Source organism: Megalobrama amblycephala, linkage group LG17, assembly GCF_018812025.1.
Source record: "Megalobrama amblycephala isolate DHTTF-2021 linkage group LG17, ASM1881202v1, whole genome shotgun sequence".
Lineage (NCBI taxonomy): Eukaryota > Metazoa > Chordata > Actinopteri > Cypriniformes > Xenocyprididae > Megalobrama > Megalobrama amblycephala.
The window spans coordinates 1148890-1169890 of NC_063060.1; the positions used below are offsets into that span (position 1 = coordinate 1148890).

Genomic DNA, 21001 nt, shown 5'->3' on the forward strand with positions numbered 1-21001 from the left:
TTTGTTTGTTGCACATTTTGACAAGTGCATACATGTATATTAGTTTATGCATACTGTGCACACTATATAATTTGTACTGCTGTATACATATTGTTCACTGCACATTAGTCTATGCATACTGAAAAAGTACATACTGTATTATCCAGAGTATATATACGTTATACTGGAGTACACATACTGAAAAAATTGCATACTGTGCACACTATACATACTTTATACTGCAGTATAGACATCGTTTGCTGCACATTTTGGCAAATGCATACATGTATATTAGTTTCCAAACAGTCATATATATCCATTTCCCATACAGTTCATGGCAACTCGAGATTTAGAAAAGATTAAATATTGGATTAAACATTGTGGCATGACCATAAAGTGCTAAATTCTTAACACCGCTCTGATGATGACATGAATATTTATTTTTTACTAATAACTTCAGAATTGCTTTGACTTTGAAATGACTTAATCATCACATGAAGCGTCTCTAATCCCTTTATGTGGAGCTCATCGGAGTCGAGAGTTTGTCACACATCAGTTTTGAAGTCGCTCACTAGAATCAGCCCCAATCCCAGTTTAGCTGACATGTCTTTGTCCCTTCAAAGTGCCCTTTGATGTGTGTGTGTGAGAGAGGATTTCGGGCCAGCTGAGCTACTCTCCACGACCTTGTCGGCCAGCTAATTCTCTCCAGAGTCGCTGGCGTGAATATTAAGTTCATCAGCGTATCGGAGTGGCTTTGCATCAGATGCAGGCAGAGCGTGAGAGCTCAGGACTCTTATCAACCAGTCAATTACGAGCATTAACCATCCTGACAGCGTTCTGATTCATGGACGGGGCGCACGGCGGCCACAGATGAAGAGATGGTAATTAATACGTACTGCCCCCTCGAGACCGGTCTACAATCCCTCAGCAAATTGCTCCGTCAATATGTGCGCTTTTCACTGCTTGTTCCTCGTCCTGACTTCTGTTTCAGGGCTATCCGTGGAGGTCTGTTTACAGGCCGAGGGCCACAGAGGTGACGAACGGCCACGGGTGTCTGTGTTTGTACTTGTTTAATAATTTGAGATGCTTATCGCCCTGTGAACTTTTCCCTTGCGGCGTAAAATCTGGTCCCCGTTGCATCTTTTCAGGAGTGCTTTCCAGTTTTGTGTGCAATACGACTGTAAATATGCTACATTTCAACCCAAAACCAAAAGAAAAAATATAGAAAAAATATAGAAAAAATAATTGTTTGCACATTTGCCTCATGATTGTAATTACTGTAATTAAAGTATTTCTTTTATTGTTTTTTATTAGGGGTTCAAGCGTATAGTGCTGAAACTCTATTGTAATTGTTAAAATTTCCAAGGATCGGCATTCTCACATAAAAGTGATCGGGCAGACCAAACCGTAAGTCATAGAGACTTGAAACTTTGAGGGCTGGTAGTACTCAGACCGTCTACAATGTCACCAAAGCTCGCCCCGATTGGCCTGACGGGGGCGCTACAGCGGTCAAAAGTACGAAATGTGTTTTATATAATTGGAATCTTTGGCTCAAGACGGACATGAGTATTTTGGATTTTTTCAAAAAACTGCTCTTGCGAACTAGTCCTAGGTTTGGAACCAAACCAGTGCAGTGAGATTCTCTGGAGTCTGATTGTCAATAGTTATCAAAAAAAATGTTGAAATTCCGATTCACGGTCCCCAAGGGCCGCCAAAACTTTTGAAATGGGCGGAGCCACATTTACTAAAATGGCTATAACTCGTGAATGGAATTAGTTATTTTCACCAAATTTGGCACACCTATGTATGAGCTGATTCTGTGGTCGTGTGAAAAAGGGTGTGACGAATGGCCACTTGGTGGCGCTATAACAGGGAAAAAAAACATGAAAATGGCTATAACTACTTCACCGTTAGTCAAATCGACTTGAAAATTGGCATGCAGTGTCTTTGTCCAAGGTGCAATGACCGTTTATGAGGACATTGACGTATCTCAAAAAACATGTCCGCCATCTTCCAATGAATTTTGAGCAGCAATCAGACAAGGTTAATGGAGGCCGATCGGAATGAAACTTTGACTCACGGCCCTAGAGGCCTGTGAGAAATTCTAAACAAATCTTCCACCAGGGGGTGCCTTCACGTTTTTCACGTGCGTAAAGGATTGTGTATTGCGCAATTTTTCATGCACGCCCAAGACATTCATACCACATGGTAGAACTCCTCATTCTTTGTCTCTAGGACCGCTGCTTCATCGAATTGGAGATTATTTCAAAAACCAACTTTGATGATCTAGTCCTAGATTTTTGGACTGTTAAAAAGCTTTATAAACCATATATTTTCTATGGTAAATTGCCTGTATTTGCTGTAAATGGTCTTTTCCATCTATGATCGAGATGGTTACAGGCTTGCTAATTAAAACTTATACCTTTTTACGCATGTGCTTAAAAGACTTAAAGAGCTTGAACCCCGGTAATTGCTGCCTGCAGCTATATTATATTATTGTTTTTGACAGGTTCAGCCATGAAGGCAGGAAGTCTCTCTTCTTCAGGTAAAGGATTCAGCGTCTGTAAGACACTATAAAACACATCAAATCCTCCACGTTTGAGGTGTTGTTTTCTGTCCTCACCCATTGCTTTTCTTTCCATCTTCTTGTTTTCTTTCTCTCTCTGTGTCTCTGGGTCCCGTTGGGCCACTGTTATGTCCTCTGGGTCTGTGATCGATAGCTCATTTCACACGACTCAGTCAGTCTCTCTTTATTGATAAGCTCACCATTGAATCCATCTTCACTATCTGTCAGTCAAACTGGAGTCTGTTTGAGTGTTTTTGAATGTCATTGTGAGTGTTTTTGTGCTCAAAGTGTCCTTGAGTTTGTTAGTTTCACATTAGACATTAAAAGGTTCTGTTTCAAATAAATGCTGTTCTTTTGAACTTTATATTCATCAAAAAATTCTTAAAAATAAAATGTATCACAGTTTCCACAAAAATACTTTTTTCAACATTGATAATAATCAGAAATAAGCATATTAGAATGATTTCTGAAGGATCATGTGACACTGAAGACTGGAGTAATGATGCTGAAAATTCAGCTTTGATCACAGGAATAAATTACACTTTACTGTATATTCACATAGAAAGACGCTGTTTTAAACGGTAAAAATATTTCACAATTTTTACTGTATTGTTTTAGTGTGTGTGTGTCAGAGTGAGGTGTCTGAAGTCATTGAGGTGCAGTGGTGTGAGTCTGACTTTAATCTCTCTCTGGCTCCTGGAGACGATCATCCGGCCGAACCTCCAGAATCATCCAGACCAGCGAGTCACCTGGAAATCGTTTAGCGCTTGTGCTGACAGGAGGAGGAGGAGGTCGCTCAATGTAAGATGATCAATAAATATCGTTGGGGAATAATTTATTAAATCAAACAGGCGGTGTGATCGAAGAGAGGAGCTGAACGTGACCTGAGGGTCTGATTGTGATCTTCACATGCAGCTGAAGCACCTCAATGAGTCTTTATTAAGTTGCGCATCAACTTTGTGCACATCAGCTCACATACTGTAAACCATAAGCTCAGACTCCTGCAGTTCATCCATGACCCTCCTAGATCTGAATCTTTATAAACCGACCAAACACTTTCAGCATCCCAACGCAGCTGTTGTTTAACTCTAACAAATGCAACGGCCTCGAGCGTGTTCACAGCCGCTCAAACAGGCGTTAATGGCTTGTTCTGTGGACGGAAGTGAGCTGCATGAAAAGACTGTTATATCAACACGGCTCTTAAATGACAGGCAGCAAAAATGCTTCACTGCGGCTGCATTTGAAAAGCTGCTTTCAAATAGGTGTAATTATCTGCAATCATCAGTCAGAGGCGGTCCGGCTGAAAGGACGATTTCAAGAGCATACTGCATACTGAGCAGTAGAAACTGTACTGAACTGTACTGTGAATGTGTTTCACATGGTTTATGTCATGAGATGTTCTGTGAAGTCTTGAGCATGTGTATATATGATATTTTCAAAATTTTCAGATTGGTCAGTTTTGTTTTACAGCTGCTCACTGTTTTTTTTTTTTCCATTTTTAATACATTGCAGTGCATTATTTGTATGCTTTTCTAGTAGGTTTTAATATTAAGGGGCTGTAGCCCCTATTGTAATTGTTGGTTTACTTTATTATTATTCCTCCCCAATGGGAGTCAATGGCAGCCCTATCAACAGAACATGAGAAAAGGATGAAATTTAGCACAATTGTAGAGATGGTCATGAGTAGTGATTGGACCAATTTGGACCAACTCCACAGTGAACTCTTTTCTAAAGGTTATAACTTTTGAATCCTTTGTTCTAGAAAAATGAAGACTCGGCCCATTACAGTAGCAGCCATTTTGAAAAGTACAGTATTCAGTTTTTTTGTTAATCCTCCTTCAAATTTTGTCCAGTTTTGTCCAACATTTGATCAGATGATCTATGGACTGAGCTGCAACAGAACAGAATTTTTTTATTCATCTTTGTTCAAAAATTATGATGTCACAAACTCAATAAGGTCGACCCAAAACTGGTTCAGAGCCTGTATCTCAGCCTAATCAAAACAACAATTGGTACGCTTCATCAGAACCATGATCTGAGGGTCCATGCCAAATTTGGAAACAGCGCCACCTACAGGTCATGAGATCTAGAAAATGGTGTCTATGGATTCATTGTGTCATGCCAAATTCGAGGATACTGAATTTGTCTGCTATTTTGTGATAAATTGCAATATCTTTTAAACAATTTGACAACATATTTACAAAAATTGGTCATTTCAGAATGTCCAGTAGGTACCTGAAAAGTTCAGCGCCACCTAGTGTTCCAGAGATGTAAGGAGTTTTGCAAAAACTCTTTTGACAACATTGTCCAAATTTTGTTTTCTCTATTTCGTTTCTTTCCCTGGTTTATGCCGATTCCAACGATGTGTAATTTGTCATTTTCCTTAAATGTACCTTTCTGCCATATTGAATTAAATGAAAAACAGTTTTTTCATTACTCCTCCTACAAATTTTGTCCAATTTTTGCCTCGGATGGTCTTTAGAACGAGCCGCACAGAAATGACTAAACGGATGTTTGATATTCGCTACCGTTCCTGAGAAATATCTCTCCAGAGTTGACCCTGCCTGTGTTTGTTGTCTCATGCTAGTTAGCTTAGCATGCTAATTGGTTAGCATGCTAACCATTTGCCATTCTTTCTATTGTGGCTCTTCAGCTATCAGGTTAACCATAAGTTACATTAGCATTAAGTTTGCTTATCATGCTAATCTGGTTACAATGCTAAGTAATACTTTTGATGTGCTCATTCACACACTGAAAGCTTTCCTCAACAGCCTGGTGAATGTGCATCCTCAAGTTGCGCAAAGTGTATAGCCAGAGGCCTGATGAACACCTTAGGATTGTGGGTTTGAACTTAGGGTGGAACAGTTTTATGAAATTGTGTGTTTTGATTCCTTTATTATGCAGGTCAGCATTGTACTGATCTTTATCCCTCTTGGATTAGAAATAAATGTAATTTTATTCATGCTGTGTTAATTTGTGTTTAAACTTTTGTAAATTCTGAGTTCATTCTCACCCGTAATACTGAACTAGCTGTTTTTCATATTCGCTCAATTTCTGCTGTTTTGCTCTTCCTGCTCTGCATTGCGCTAAAGCCCCTTCAGGAGCTTGGCCCCGCATCGCTGCTTGCAGCTATATTTTGAATGGCCTTTTTTTTTTCATTTAAATGCAGTTTAATTTTCAGAAAGTTTGTTGTGCTTTTGTCATTGTTATTATTTTTTTTCTAAATATTTAGCTTTATTTATGTTTCAGTTTTGGTATATTTAACACTTAAACTTGAACAGTAATTTTGTTATGAGCTTTTATCATTTTTATTATTTTAATATTTCTCTTTAGCTGTATTTTATTTCAGTTTTAATAATTTTAGCATTTCACCTTGAAATTACTTTATTTTAGTTTAAGTTTCAGTAATTTTGTGTTCTTGTCATTTTTATTATTATTTTTTTATATTTATTTAGCTTTATTTATGTTCCAGTTTTAGTATTTTTAGCTCTTGAACCTGAACTTTGTTTATTTTAGCTTAAGTTTCAGTAATTTTGTTATGTGCTTCGTCATTTTTATTATCATTTTTTTTTTATATATTTATGTTTCAGTTTTAGTATTTTTAGCTCTTTGAACTTGTTTTATTTCAGTTAGTTGCCAAGGCAAATTTTCACATTTTCATTTACATTTTTAAATTCTAAAATCTAATATTTATATTTTAATTTATTTCAGCTTTTTTTCAATGAACTAAAATGATAATTAATAGTTTTAGTTCACTGATAAAAATTATATGCTTGATTTACTTAAAAAATATAATGAATTCTTTTGCATAATTTTATTACGTAGATCTAACAAGACTAGTCTTTGTACAAACTACTTAATTTTTCTGTTTGTTGAAATAAAATTTGCACATAAAGTTAACTTAATTTTAGCATTCAAGACACATTGGACACATTCAAGAACCATTTTCACAACTTTTACAAAATCTTCACTCTGCAAAGTCTCTTTTTGTTAAGCGTTAGCCAGAAGATGGGTATATTCCCTTTATGGCATGCCCAAAACAGTTGTTTTTATTATTAAAACAACTTTAATTGTTGTTAGCAGGTCCTCAACCCAAGCACATGTTCTACACTTCACCACGATGGTAACCCCAAAACTATTAACATAACAGAAACTTTTAAATACCAACATAATAGAACAGTAAACATTAAAAAGTCTCTCCATTTTCTCATGTTGCTAAAAACTGCTTAAAATAACAGTTTATTTCAACATTTACACTCCTAGATCAGCCCCTTTGCAAACCATGATGGGTTGTGAAAGTCTTGTTTGATTGAGTCCTGGTTGAGTTTACTTGATTGAAACATGTTATTTTAATATGAAAACATCAAGTTAAGTCAAAAAGTAATTGTTTTAAGTCAAATTAACATGAAGCAATTAAATTTGAACCAGAAACCTAATACAATGGTGTTGAATCAAAATAAGTTGTTTACATAAAGTGAACAGCATCAAAAAATCATTTTTTTGAGTGTTTGTTGTAGTTTACAACAACACAATTTTTGTGTAAAAACAGCTAAGCTTTGATCGAATTATGAATCATCTTGATTCAGGGCTGACATCACTTCTGGTTTATGAGTTATACTGGAAATAGAAGATCAGGTCGAGTGAGTTACATTGTGGGATACAGTATCCAGTGCAGTATGCTTTGGTGTAGGTCATCTATGAATATATTCTCATGCTGTGCACAATAGAAATGTAGATGTGGTATAGTAGTTTGCCACAGAGACGAGAAAAGAAACGGAGAAACTCAGAGACAGAAGCAGCAGGACAGACGCTGATGTGATGAGATGACTGTATAACAGGCACTTCTGTGAAGGAAAATGACTTTCTCTTCAGTAACACCAGCACAGATAATGACAATATCCTGTGTGAAGATCATAAACCGCAGATGAAGCAGATGTGTCTGCTCACCAGTTACCGAGACAATCAGCAGCTTGCGGTCTTTTAATAAAACCGTTCGTATCTCTCTGTCATTAGCTGCTGTTTTGGATCTTGTGTTAATGTTCTCTTTAATTCTTCTTGATGAGCAGAATTAATTTCTATCAGAAACACCTCATTCGCCCCTGCAGCGCGTCATTCTCCTGTGTGTTTCTGTGTGTTTGTAAGTTTGTCAATCATTATTTTTAATTCTGTGAACTCTCCTGTTTGTTCTAGGATGGTCCTCGTCTCGTGAACGAATCAGCTGTGTATTTCTGCACACAAGATGTCCGACAGCTCCAGTTCCTCACTTCCAGCTTCCTCTGGTTTCTTCAGCATCAGACGAGCGGCCACACATGCACACAGCTTATATTTGTTGACATTATGTGTTTGTGTGATCGATCCTCTATGTGTGTATGTGTGTGTGTTTTGCTCGAGATAAAGCATCTCTCTTTCTCTCCGTTTGAGTGATTGTGGTGTGAAATCCCATCAGTATCTGAGCTCAAATCAAACACCTGATGGAGGATTGACCAGCTAACCGACTCGCTTCATGAGGGGCGAAAAATCCTGCCGACGTGGACTGAATGTGTGTGTGCTATAGGTAAGAATAATCACAAATGAAATCCATTTTTTCTCAAATCCAAAAATTGTTTCTCTTGAGATCTCAATTCTTTCCCGTAAACAGCAGTGGAGCACAAATGCAGAGTTTTGCTGTTTCTCAGATGTTTCTCCTCACGACCCTGAGACCCCAGCTGAGAACGTTCTCAGAAGGTTCTCAGAACAAACGTTCTTCCAGTAACGTTAATAGAACGTTTGTTCAAAGTTATCTGGTCTTTAATAATGATCTCAAAGCGTTATTTATACTGTACATCGTTCATTGAGCATTTTATTTCTGAAACATTTTAGTTGGATGTTCGTCTAACGTTTTTTAAATGTTACTATTTGTTTCGGAATGTTCAGAGAGCATTCAAATGTAACATTCTCATAATGTTTAAAGAACAATAAAATGGAATGTTCCCTCAACATTCACATAACCAAGAAAAAACGTTTTTAAAGAATTCTTAGAACATATTAGCTGCAAATAGTTTTAATAGAGATCTCAACAATAACAAGACTTGCAATAAAAAGCCATTCACATTCATGTCATATCTCTGTACTCGTACTGTATGACAACTATTGACTCATTTTAATTACTCCTGATGAATGTAGCACAAACATCTGAGAGCAATGAGTAACACTTTACCCTAAGGTCTCATTTGTTAACATTATTTAATGCATTAGTTAACATGCAGTGAGCAATATATTTTAAATAAATAAATAAATAAATAAACACCTCCTCGGGATAGCTAGCAGCATTAAATTTGAAGAGACATTGTTACTTTTTCCAAAAATGATCTGCCTGACCCGGCTCTAAAGATTCTTTTGTTGAATCTGGTAAGATGGCAAAAAATGGAGACCAGAAATGTCTAAAAGCCTCTTCACACCAAAGACACTAACTATAATAATGATAAAGATATAGTTCTAAAAATATAAAAGAATAGCAGAGTTTACACCACAACAATAATGATAATGAAATGACATAATAAACGATATCGCTGGAATCTCTTTCAGAACATTTTTAAAAACATTGACTGCCAATCAGAATCCATCCTGCTTTAAAGAGCTTGAGCATTTAAAGCAACAGACGACAAAACTGCAGCGCGCACTTATAATAAACGTGTGGATGATAATATAGTTCGACTAAAGATTATGCCCTCGACTAAAGATTATTCTGGGGTGCGTTTCCCGAAAGCATCGTTGGTGAACCATGGTCGTAAGTCCCATTGAACTCTATTGGTAACGACGGAACTTGCGACCATAGTTCGCTTTGGGAAACGCACCCCAGGTCGACTAGTAGTCGTTCATTTTAAGCATTAGTCGACCAATTGCACGTTTATTAATAAACCATATCAATCATAATAAAGAGCCTTTAATGCTTTAATGCTTTAAAACAGCAATGAGACTGCTTTAACATTTTAATAATTTAATAATAATTAATTGATAAACTAATGTTTTCTGTATTTTCATGCACGTTTCATATGGATTACATAATCTGAGAATATTTGTTTTCCATTTGAATTGGTTCATTTAAAAGTAGACATTTCGCTTTCTATAGATGTATTTTTCATGTCTGTGAGGCAAGTTTACCTGGAGTTTCAGTTCATTTCGTTCTTTTTATCGCGCAGTTCACAGAGAGAGAGACGGCGGAAAATGCACCCTGTTTGCTTGCTTTATTTTACAAAAGCACAATGTTTTGTTGTTATTGTGAGTGCACAAATACAAGTAGACTCTTTACAGATTCAAAAGATGTATTACTCTTATCTGTATGACCAAAAATGACGGAGTATTTTAAGTGCAAGTGATCGCGCCGGCGCCTCCATGTTACTATTCAGCTTTCTCACTCCACACAAACACATTTTTCTAGGTTAACATTAAAGTGAGCAGCCATGTAAAGTTACTACTACTTACATGTTTGAGGTGATGAGCCATATTTGAGGTCGATGTATAGGTGAGCGTTTGAATGTCCAACTGTTAATGATCTCTCCGTGACTTTGCCACTTCCTGTGAATTTTTTCCCTGTGACTAAGTGACTAATACATTTTGGTCGACTAAGCCTCTTCTCTTCGACTAACGGTTAGTCGACTATTAGGGGGCAACCCTACTTTATAGATATCGTTCTTGGTGTTTAAAGTGTTTAAAGGAATATTTCACCCAAAAATGAAAATTCTGTCATCATTTACTCAACCTCAAGTTGTTCCAAACCTGTATGAGTTTCTTTCTTCTGTTGAATACAAAAGAAGATATGTTGAAGAATGTTGGTAACCAAACAGTTAGTAAGTAAATTAGTAAGTCAATTTTATTTATAGAGCACATTTAAATTCAGCTTACACTGACCAAAGTGTTGTACAAAACAGTTGGTCCCCATTAACTTCCATAGTAGGAAAAAAATACTATGGAAGTCAATGGTTGAGGGTGAGTAAATAATGTCAGAATTTTCATTTTTGGATGAACTATTCCTTTAAAGCATGTACATTCCCTTTAAATGAGATTTTTTCTTTGCTTGTTTTTAAAGAAAATATAATTTTATGTTGAAATATAAATATCTGAGCGTCAGGATGGTTTATGTTAGGCTTGCAGTACACTTAAATTAGCGTGCACTTGTTAGTGTGCACTAAACTGTGTGACCTAAAATGTGTCTCCAAAGGTGCGTTTTCTGCCAGCGGGAGTCGAGTGTGTCTCTGTACCGCTGACAGACAACCGATCAAAGAGAAGCATCTTCACTCCATCACATCTGCAGATCATACGTGTATTTTTGACCTTGAGTAGATACTTGATCTGGTATACCTGCATTTTATCAGTAGTTGTGTTTGCTAGTCACGTATCACTAGTACTAGTGCTGCTAGTAATGTGTTGAAACCTCCATGCACTGAGTATTGAAGTTATGTGTGTTAAAAATGAAAATGACCTACATTTCTGAAAACTTGTGGTATTATTATGGTTCTTCTGAGAAGCCTGTCTCTCTGTCTCTCTCCTGTCTGTCTGCTTCTAAAGGCCTCCTGTGTTTCTGTCTCGCAGTAATAATGTGTTCCTCCTCTCTCTCTGTATTCTCTCTATCTCTTCAGCGTCGGTCCTGCCAGGCTTCACCCGCTCGGATCCGTCTCCCACCGTGATTAATCGCCAATTGGCAATAATAAACACGCACGCTCTGACAAATAGCCAATCACACACTTCTTTATCTCCCTCTCACAGGCACACAGAGAGCGTCGGATCTGCTTTAAGAGCCACCGATGTGTGTGTGCGCGACGAGTTTTGATGTGATTTATGTGCTGATTTACATTGCTGGAACATTCAGAGCTCTTAATGTGGATTGACGGCCTCTTACTGGAGATTCTGAGTGCAGATTTGTTGTCATTTAGGATTGTGTGTCTCAGTATCTGTACGCTGCTATTTCTGGCCTTTATGACTCAATCCGCATCCTCGGGGCTTTTCTCTGACATCATTTAGTCAGATGCGATGTGAGGTTTGTTCGCCCGACTGTCTGTCAGAGAGAATCTCGCTCTGCTAGTGTCGAGTGTTAATGCAGGACCGCATGCGATGTTCCCGCTGGTTTGTTTGTATGTAGGATGAACGCTCCTTGTGGGTGATTCCTCGTGTGCTGTTGCATTCGCATCATGTTCAGTCCATTTGCATTGATTTTTTGTGAAGGTGAAGCAGAGCCATTTTCACTTCGACACCAGCAAACACCCTGGTGCGTATTTTCAATAAATTCTAAAACATTTGTTTAGTTAATAATTAGGGGCCAAGCACCGAAAGTGTGTCTGCACCGATTGTAATCGTTGGTGTTATTCTTCTAAAAATGCAAATAACTTTTGAATAAATTATCCTATTGTAATTAAAACCGATCTGAATAATTTCCTTGGATCATGCCGAGAACATAGACACCATTTTTTCCATAGTTGGCCAAACTTCATGTTCGACATTTTGATTTTCTTTAAAAAAAAACCTACCTTTTCAAACGCATCCTAGACTGTTTGTCTGATTTTCACCAAATTCAAGTCAGATCATCTTCGGACCATGCCGGCAAAAAGCTACAGATTTTGTGTCGATCGATGAAACCATTTTGGCATGATGCCAAAAGACTCTGAGGCTGTATCTCTGCAATGTTTGCCATATTGACGCCAAACTCTATATATATACAGTACAGTCCAAAAGTTTGGAACCACTAAGATTTTTAATGTTTTTTAAAGAAGTTTCGTCTGCTCACCAAGGCTACATTTATTTAATTAAAAATACAGTAAAAAACAGCAATATTGTGAAATATTATTACAATTTAAAATAACTGTTTTCTATTTGAATATATTTCACAAAGTAATTTATTCCTGTGATCAAAGCTGAATTTTCAGCATCATTACTCCAGTCTTCAGTGTCACATGATCCTTCAGAAATCATTCTGATATGCTGATCTGCTGCTCAAGAAACATTTAATGTGTACAATTGTACAAAATATTTGTGTACAATATTTTTTTTCAGGATTATTTGATGAATAGAAAGTTCAAAAGAACAGTGTTTATCTGAAATCTAATCTTTTGTAACATTATAAATGTCTTTACTGCCACTTTTGATTGATTTAATGCATCCTTGCTGAATAAAAGTATTCATTTCTTTAATTTCTTTTCAAAAAAAGACCCCAAACTTTTGAACGGTAGTGTATAATGCTACAGAAGCTTTGTATTTCAGATAAATGCTGTTCTTTTGAACTTTCTATTCATCAAGGAATCCTGAAAAATAAAGTACACAACTGTTTTCAACATTGAAAATAATCATAAATGTTTCTTGAGCAGCAGATCAGCATATTAGAATGATTTCTGAAGGATCATGTGACACTGAAGACTGGAGTAATGATGCTGAAAATTCAGCTTTGCATCACAGGAATAAATTACTTTGTCAAATATATTTAAATAGTACACAGTTATTTTAAATTGTAATAATATTTCACAATATTACTGTTTTTTACTGTATTTTTAATTAAATAAATGTAGCCTTGGTGAGCAGACGAAACTTCTTTTAAAAACATTAAAAATCTTAGTGGTTCCAAACTTTTGGACTGTACTGTATATATACTGTATGTATGTATATATTGAGTGCATGTGTGTGCAATATTTCGTGTTATTATATATATATCCGCTTTGAAGTACTGTTTAATTCTTACACGGCTTACATGATCAGCTGTGTACGGGATCATGTACAGCAAACTGTTCATTATCACAACATTGTCCTGAATGCAAAGCAGAGCTTTGAAGGCTTTTATTTTGTGATAATGACATACCAGTTGTACAATGTCCTGCAAATTACACGGCTACTTAACAAATGAGTGAACCGATGGGCAGGAACTGGTTCTGTACACCAATATCTGGTTTCAGGACCTGATTGAACACAGGCAGGGTGGATTTGAGAAATGTGGGGTGTTTATCAAAGAAACCATCATCTCTGAAAATGACCCCATTATCCACTGACACGCTCTTGTTTCTTTTGCAGCTTGAAAAGCAGCAGAAACGGAGAACAATCGTGACCGTTTCGACACTGTAAAGCTCTCGTCTCAGATTTTCTCTCTGTATTGTTCATTCTTACCTTACATTTAGTAAAAATCTAATTATTGGAAGATAATTGCAGCAGTGTGGTTTATTAATCGAGCCCAAGAGTGTGAGATGATGATTACAGACGAGAATGAATCCAGTGAGTTTCTGCCAAATGTGTGTGTGTGTGTGTGTGTGTGTGTGATCATCCATTAGTGCATGACATTGTGATTAGAGGTCATAGTCTTTCCTTTGCATTTGTCTGTGTGTGTGTGTGTTAGTGCTTGTTGATATGGTTAAAACAAAGCATTTATTAATACTGTTTTCCATTTTGACAGTATTCATATATTGCTGATAGCTTTTCCAGTTCATTACACCAGAAATAGAAGGTCAACTTGAGGACTTTGCACAATATACAGTGAATTATGTGTGTGTGCTCAGTAATATACAGCACATTTTGGCAAAAATAGCAGGACATCCAGTTATTATATATGCATATAGAATAAAATACAGTATAAATACTATATACTTCTAAATAAGAATAATATGTTAGTATGCTATAGCAAAATTGTCACTCTAATCTAATGTCTTGCTCTTTTTGGAAACCCTTTGGCCAAATAAAAAAAATAAATGCTTTATTTAATGCTTTAATCATTAGAAATATTGTGAATATTCAGCATGTCATTCAGCCCTAGTGCATGTCTAAAATCATGATGAAAAATCAGTTCTTATTTATTTATAGAGTACATATAACCAAACATGTCAGGTAAATATAAAATAAAAAAAGTGATTAAAAATGCATTAAACATTTTACAAATTAAACGTATACATGGTTAAAAAAAAGGGGGGGGGGGGGGAGATTTTGTTTGGAAGTTGCAAAAAAAAAAAAAAAATGGAGTACATTATACTCGAAAATACTATTTTAGACTTTCTACTCAAAAGTAGAAAAAGTCAATTTTGTAGATTTTGCTTTTGCTTTTTGCTTTTTAAATTATTCAAACAGGCATTGCTTCATTTGAATTTATGATAATAATAACGAGCAAATATAATAATTAAATCAAAAATAAATATTATCACCATCCAATGAGAAACACCTCATCGTATTAGCTTCTACAAAATTACCAACAATCTTCTTTTTGTAAATAATTTTTCAGTTCCCAAAACAAATAACTAATGTTCTCAGTCTATTCTAGAATAAATGAACATCATCTCTTCATTCTTCATGTTCACTCAGACACTCCCTCGGAGAAAAGAGCAGCATAATTCAACATGAACCTTTTTATCCATCCGTTTCATCCCTCTATCATTCAGCTGTTTGTTTTCCTCCGAGCGACGGGATCAAGCGGTTATTACGGTCGCGCCACGCCTCGATCTCAGCGGCGCTGTCCTCCGATCTCTCACCTCCGCTGAGCGGCCGCCTGTCCTTGGCACGACTTTCACCTGCTTGCAGTGGATGAAGGGATAAATGGAGGGCTGGAAGATGATGGAGGGGGGAAAAGGGGATTAATCTCCTCCATTTCAGCCTCTTGACACCGTCCCATTCTTCTCTATATCTGTGTCGTGCAGTGAAGGGCAGGAACAGAGTCATAGAATAGATAGAAATGAAACAAGAAATGGATCGTGTGTTTTTTCATGATATCATTAGAGATGGAACTTTGGGATAGATCAATATGATACTCATTAATATTTCAGTATATTTCCCTTCTAACAAAAATATGTTCTAAGAACATTCACATTATGTTATGAAAATGTTATTTTTAAATGTTCAAAACATCATTATTGTTTTAAAAACATTTTTTTTTTTGGTTATGCAAACGTTAAAGGTGCAGTAAGCAATTTCTGAGAAATGCTGATGATGTCTGAAATCACCAAAACAAACACGCCCCTACTCAAAATGACCCCTATCTTTATAGCTCCGCCCCCAAATTCATAAACATGCTATGCAACACAGACACCTCCCCCTTAATGAGTGGACACACCCCTTACTGCTGATTGGCTACAACTGTGTTTTGGTGCTCAGTCCAGCATTTTTCAGAAATTGCTTACTGCACCTTTAAGGAAACATTCCATCATACAATTTTGAAAACATGGGAATGTTACTTTTAAATGTTCTCTGAACATTCTGAACATTCTAAAAAATGTTACATTTTGTCCTAACCATGCACGACGACGACAAGTGACATTTTAAAACGGTTTCTATTTCTGTGACGTTGCGGAACTTTCCATTTTATCATTTTGCAAACATTATGGGAATGTTCTCTAAATTTTCTGAAACTAGTAACGATTATAAGGGAACAAAACAGATGTTAGTACTCCAATAGGTTGATATATTAAAGGGGTCATGAGCTGCGTTGTTTTATAATGTTTCCTGAGCTGCACTTGTAATGTTAGTATGCTTTTTTTTTTACATCAAAAATGGTCATAATTTAGAAATAAAAGGAATTTTTCATATCCAGCCCTCTGATTTGAACGCTCTGTTTTAAGGGGCGTGTCTGCTGAGAGGCTTCAGTGTAAACACCCACTGTTGTGATTGGCTGACATCTTTGCATATGAAATAGCCTCTCGAAAACTTTTAGCATGTTTTTACTGTTACAGCTCTCAATGTTAACTAACCGTGAAAAGCATTACATTTAGATCTATGGCTTTAGAACACTGTAGTCGATCACAGACATGTTGTTGAGATCATGAAAGCAGTGATCTCGTCAATTTCTGCACTAACGAATGCTTTCATCATAACTAAGAGTGCAAACATGATGTAACTAAGAGATTTGTTGAATAAAACGGGAGTTTTGGTGCGAGTCCAGAACTCAGTCACTGATAAACTCTGTTTGATTGACAGCTCCAGCGACTGTAAAGGGAGCGTTCTTTGAATGCTTTCTATATATAATTTAATCACCATTTAAATAACAGATTATTTTCATCCTACTAAGAGAAACAAGGTGAAGTTGAGCGTTTAGTCACAGGTTTGATTTACTGACACACAGACAAAGATCATCTGACTGTACATGAATCATTATATCAGATCAGGCATTAGAATGAACACAGTTACTGACATGTTGTTGCATTGCTGTCGTAAAAGTCTGTTTGCGCCGAAATGTGATTGATTTACCAAAGAATCCGCAGTGAAATGAACTGAATACAAATAAATAAAGCTCAACTGAGACATTCACATTGTTGAAAATAAATAACCATATTCCTGCATTAGGATCCTTTGAAAGGTAATGTTATTTTAGACCTGTATCGCTCTTCTCTCCTCCTCATCTCACTAACATGCCAGTGGGCGGGGCTAACGTTGCAATGATGAAGTGGGCGTTGATTTCTTCTGCGGAGGCGGAGTTTCACCTATCTATAGACACATTCCGGGACGAGTCGTTCAGTTTGGTGTCAATAAAATCTTTTATTGGAGTGACAAGGAAGTTTTCAGTTCTGAAACTTACAGGATATTCTTATAGTACGATGAGCTCTTATATATCAAAAGCTCAAGGAAAAGCTGATTTCTCAATTCATGACTTCTTATGGGTTTTCATTATTCAATCTGTAAAACCTGAAATGTTGCTATCATGTTTTTTACTGTAAAGTTCTGGCAACAACACCTGCCGTTTTTACTGTAAACTCCACTGATTGTTTTTACAGTTTGTCACCTTTTGGCCATAATAAACTATAATTTGGATAAGACCATATGCTGAATCAAAAACCTGGCAATATAAAAGCTTCAGCAGCTGCATAAATGCCTCACAGATTTTGCGCATTATTCCCCTCTGAAACTGCACTTCACCGTCCGCCACATCCAATCAGCTGCTGCGATTACACAAACATAGAAGAGACCGTGTGACCTTTCAGTGCAGTTAGTGACTATACAGTGACCTTTCAGATGAAGCGCAGAGATTGAGATTGTTCCCGGCGCTTTCTCTGCTCAGCGTGTTATTATGATGAATGATGTTCATTAAACGGGTGAGAATATCAATTAGCTGTAAACGAGCGAGTGCAGCTTGCTAAACTTAGCCATTCTGTCACACTAAAGAACTTTAATTCTTTCATTATATCATCATTTATCAGCCCTTTAAACTTTTGGCTGTTGGAGTTTTTGTGCATATTCATCCTTGATCACTTCTTCTGACTGTAATCTGTAATCTTGGCTCTTTTATTGATCTCTCGTCACAGATTCATCATTGAAAATGATGGCACTCCCTCGCAGCTGTCCGCAGTGGAACTTCAAGCCCATCTGTCTCCATGGAAGTTATTTCCCATAATGCCTCTGTCCCTCGGAGCGGGAGCCGGTGACAGAGATCGAGAGCGGTCATTCTGAACGGGGCCGTGGGAAGGATCTCCATTTCTAACAAATGTCATCATGAGTCCATCAAAGCCTGTTGCTGGAGATTGATTGGCGGCGTTATCCTCCGACGGGAGAAGCGTCTGCTTGTGAGTGTCCAACAGCTGTGCACCCTGTTAGTATGGAAATTCATTTTTTTAGAAAAAAAAAAAAAAAACATGTGCAGGACATATTTCAAACTAACAAGAAAAAAAATATATAAAATAAATTTTATTTTGCTCAACGAAAATGACACCTATTTTGAGGACCATTAATTTTTTTGTAAAATTATTTTAATGACAATTAAATTAAAATGATATTATATTACATTACTATTATATTATGTTATGTTATATTACATTACATTATGTTGTTATATTACATTGTTACATTATATTATATTATTAAAGTTCTCATTAATATAATTAATAGATGTTTTTTTTAGCTTTTTCTTTGATTATATTTAATGTTGATTCTCATTAGATTCTCATAATTATATTGACTTAAAGTTGTTTTATTAAATCAGTTCAAATTAAAGATAACAAATAGTTGCATCATGTATAAATATATTCCAATTTAAATAGGAGACAGTAATACAATATTAAATTAAACAATAAATAATTAATAATTAATATTAAACATACAATTCTCATTGCTACAATGCATCCAGATGTTTATCTTTCTTTTTCTTTTTTTCCATTATTTTTAATGACGATTCTTGTTATTATATTCTCATTATTGTCGTGAATTAAACTTAACTAGTTTAAATTAAAGGAAGTTCAACAAATAGGACATCATCTAAATATATTTTCCAATAGACTTTATCGTTGTTTTCATTACAGTAATGAGAATTTGGAGGTAAATTTGTTTTATTTTTGAGGGTTTTTTCATAATTTTCAATGATGATTCTCATTAGATTCTCATTATTATATTGAATTAAAATTAAATCAGTTTAAAGGCAGTTCAACAATTAGTCTACTACTTAAATTGGAAAATATTTATGCATGATGCCACTATATCATTTATTTTATATCACTATATCATTTACCAAGAATTTGGGGTTAAATGTGTTCGATTGTCATGAAAATAAGGCAAAAATTGTAATCATCCAATATACAAATATGAATTCTTCCTTTTTACTGTGAAATATGACACACTAAAATGTTCTTGCCAGGTTTCATGAGATGCATGCAGATTATTAATAGTCTATGTGACAGTAAATGTTCCTCTCTTAAAGACGCTCTTGTTTTTGAAGGCGTCGCAGGAAGAGCAATGGGAAATTTAAACATATAATTATAGTTCATTACATAACGAAGGACTCCACTGAGACTCCATCTCACAAGCCTATATACATCATTAATATGCATGAGATGAGCGATGAGAATAATCTGCTCGCATAATGCAAGAATTTCACACCGACCTGCTGTGAATCTGTTTTGGGCTTTTGCTAATACAATAAATTATAACGCACCGTAAACAATGGAGGATTCGTCTTTGTCTGAGGGTTTAGATGAGGAGCAGATTAGAAGAAACCACAGATATCGGGCTGTGAAAACACATAGATGAAAGAAGAGCTTGTTTAGTGGGGCGGCAGTAAAGCCAAATGGGACATTTGAGCAGATGTTGTGTCATTGAGCCATGTAATGTCCTCGTGCAACTGCTGCATGAAATCAGAACGAACATTGACTCGATTCATGTTCCTGGTCTTGTTGTGAATGATTCATCAATGCATGCTATTATAGAGAGAAAAAAACAAAACAAATTTGTCTTTGTAATAATTTGCTATACTGCTGTGAAGGCTTAATGGTCAAATTTCAGACTTTCTAAAATCTTGCCAGGTATTTAATGCTGGTTGACATTAGGTTACAGCAATAATAGCAAATAAAGATCTTTGAAAAGCAATCTTGGGCAAGTTAATGGATCTGCAATAGTGAAAAAAACAATGTGTCATCGTGCTTCTCAAGTGAATGTTTAGATGTTTGTATTCGGAAACGAGACAAATACCTTTTTGCAGTTGGGTTTTGTTTTGGTGGCGCAGGATTAAAGTCTCTGGAGTTTTTGTTTCTGAAGAACTCTGATAGAAACATGTTATCTGAGAAATTAGGTTGTAAATCAATTTAATAATTTCGCTCTGAACACATAGTAGCTGAAATATCCATCTCTCAATCCAGTCTCAAATGTCACCAGAGACTCTCTGAGGAACTGATTTGAATCTTGATCTTGTGTTTTTTGAACAGGAGTCACATAATGAAAAATGCATCACCTGCAAACAGTGTTATGTAGTAAATCAGTCCATGTTTGCAGTTCAGCTGTGAGTAAATATAAGAACAGACCTGTTGTTTGAGAATGAATCTTTTCAGCTGGTCTTTTACTTCCTTATATCTCCATTTCAAATACTTTGACGTTTAACCTTGACATAGAGTTTAAGATGGGACAAAATAAATATTTAAGATGTGGTTCTCATTTAGGATTGCAGCAATGCAATATTCATTAGTGTTGTTATCGTTAGCTAAATCCTTTTTATTAATTGAAATAAAGCTGAAATAAACTGCAAAAAGACATTTTAATCGAAATGGTTGAAAGCACATAAATACAATCACTTGTAAAATGACGTAATTGCTTATTACTTTTGACCAATAGGTGGCGCTGACACCAAATTAATCTGGAATAGTCAGTGTTGGATGACAATTACAATTATAAAGTTTGGTGTCAAAATCATTCCGAAGATACAGCCTCAGATGCAGTTTGTCAAGTAGGAGTTTGAAAAAGTAGGTTTTTAAAGAAAAATCAAAACGGCGGACAGGAATTTCAGCCAACTGTGGCAATATTGGGATCTATGTTTTCGGCATGACCCAAAGAATCTATTAAGACCAGTTTCATTATAATATGCATGTTGCACCAAATCTAAAGAGACCAGCCTTGTGGTTTTTGGTCAAAGTGTTCAAAAGTAATAAGCAATAAAACTATTTTTCATACCTCCTGACCACTAGTTGGCGCTGTGCGGAAACTGTGCAGGTAGTCTCAGGTCATAGTTGTCATAACACACACCAAGTTTGGTGAGAATATGCTTAAGCATTACAG

The 21001-nt window shown here is 36.1% G+C and overlaps 1 long non-coding RNA gene across 2 annotated transcripts in view; it reads left to right on the plus strand.

Moving 5' to 3' along the window:
• Positions 1–21001, plus strand: part of LOC125251741 — a 36343-nt gene that overhangs the window by 11041 nt on the left and 4301 nt on the right. The window contains exons 4-7 of one of the 2 annotated variants that reach the window (XR_007181073.1): positions 2489–2524; positions 3164–3346; positions 7736–8099; positions 17773–18030. This is a non-coding gene — a long non-coding RNA (uncharacterized LOC125251741). The remainder of the gene's footprint in view (positions 1–2488; positions 2525–3163; positions 3347–7735; positions 8100–17772; positions 18031–21001) is intronic. The other variant, XR_007181074.1, reaches the window with a different exon arrangement.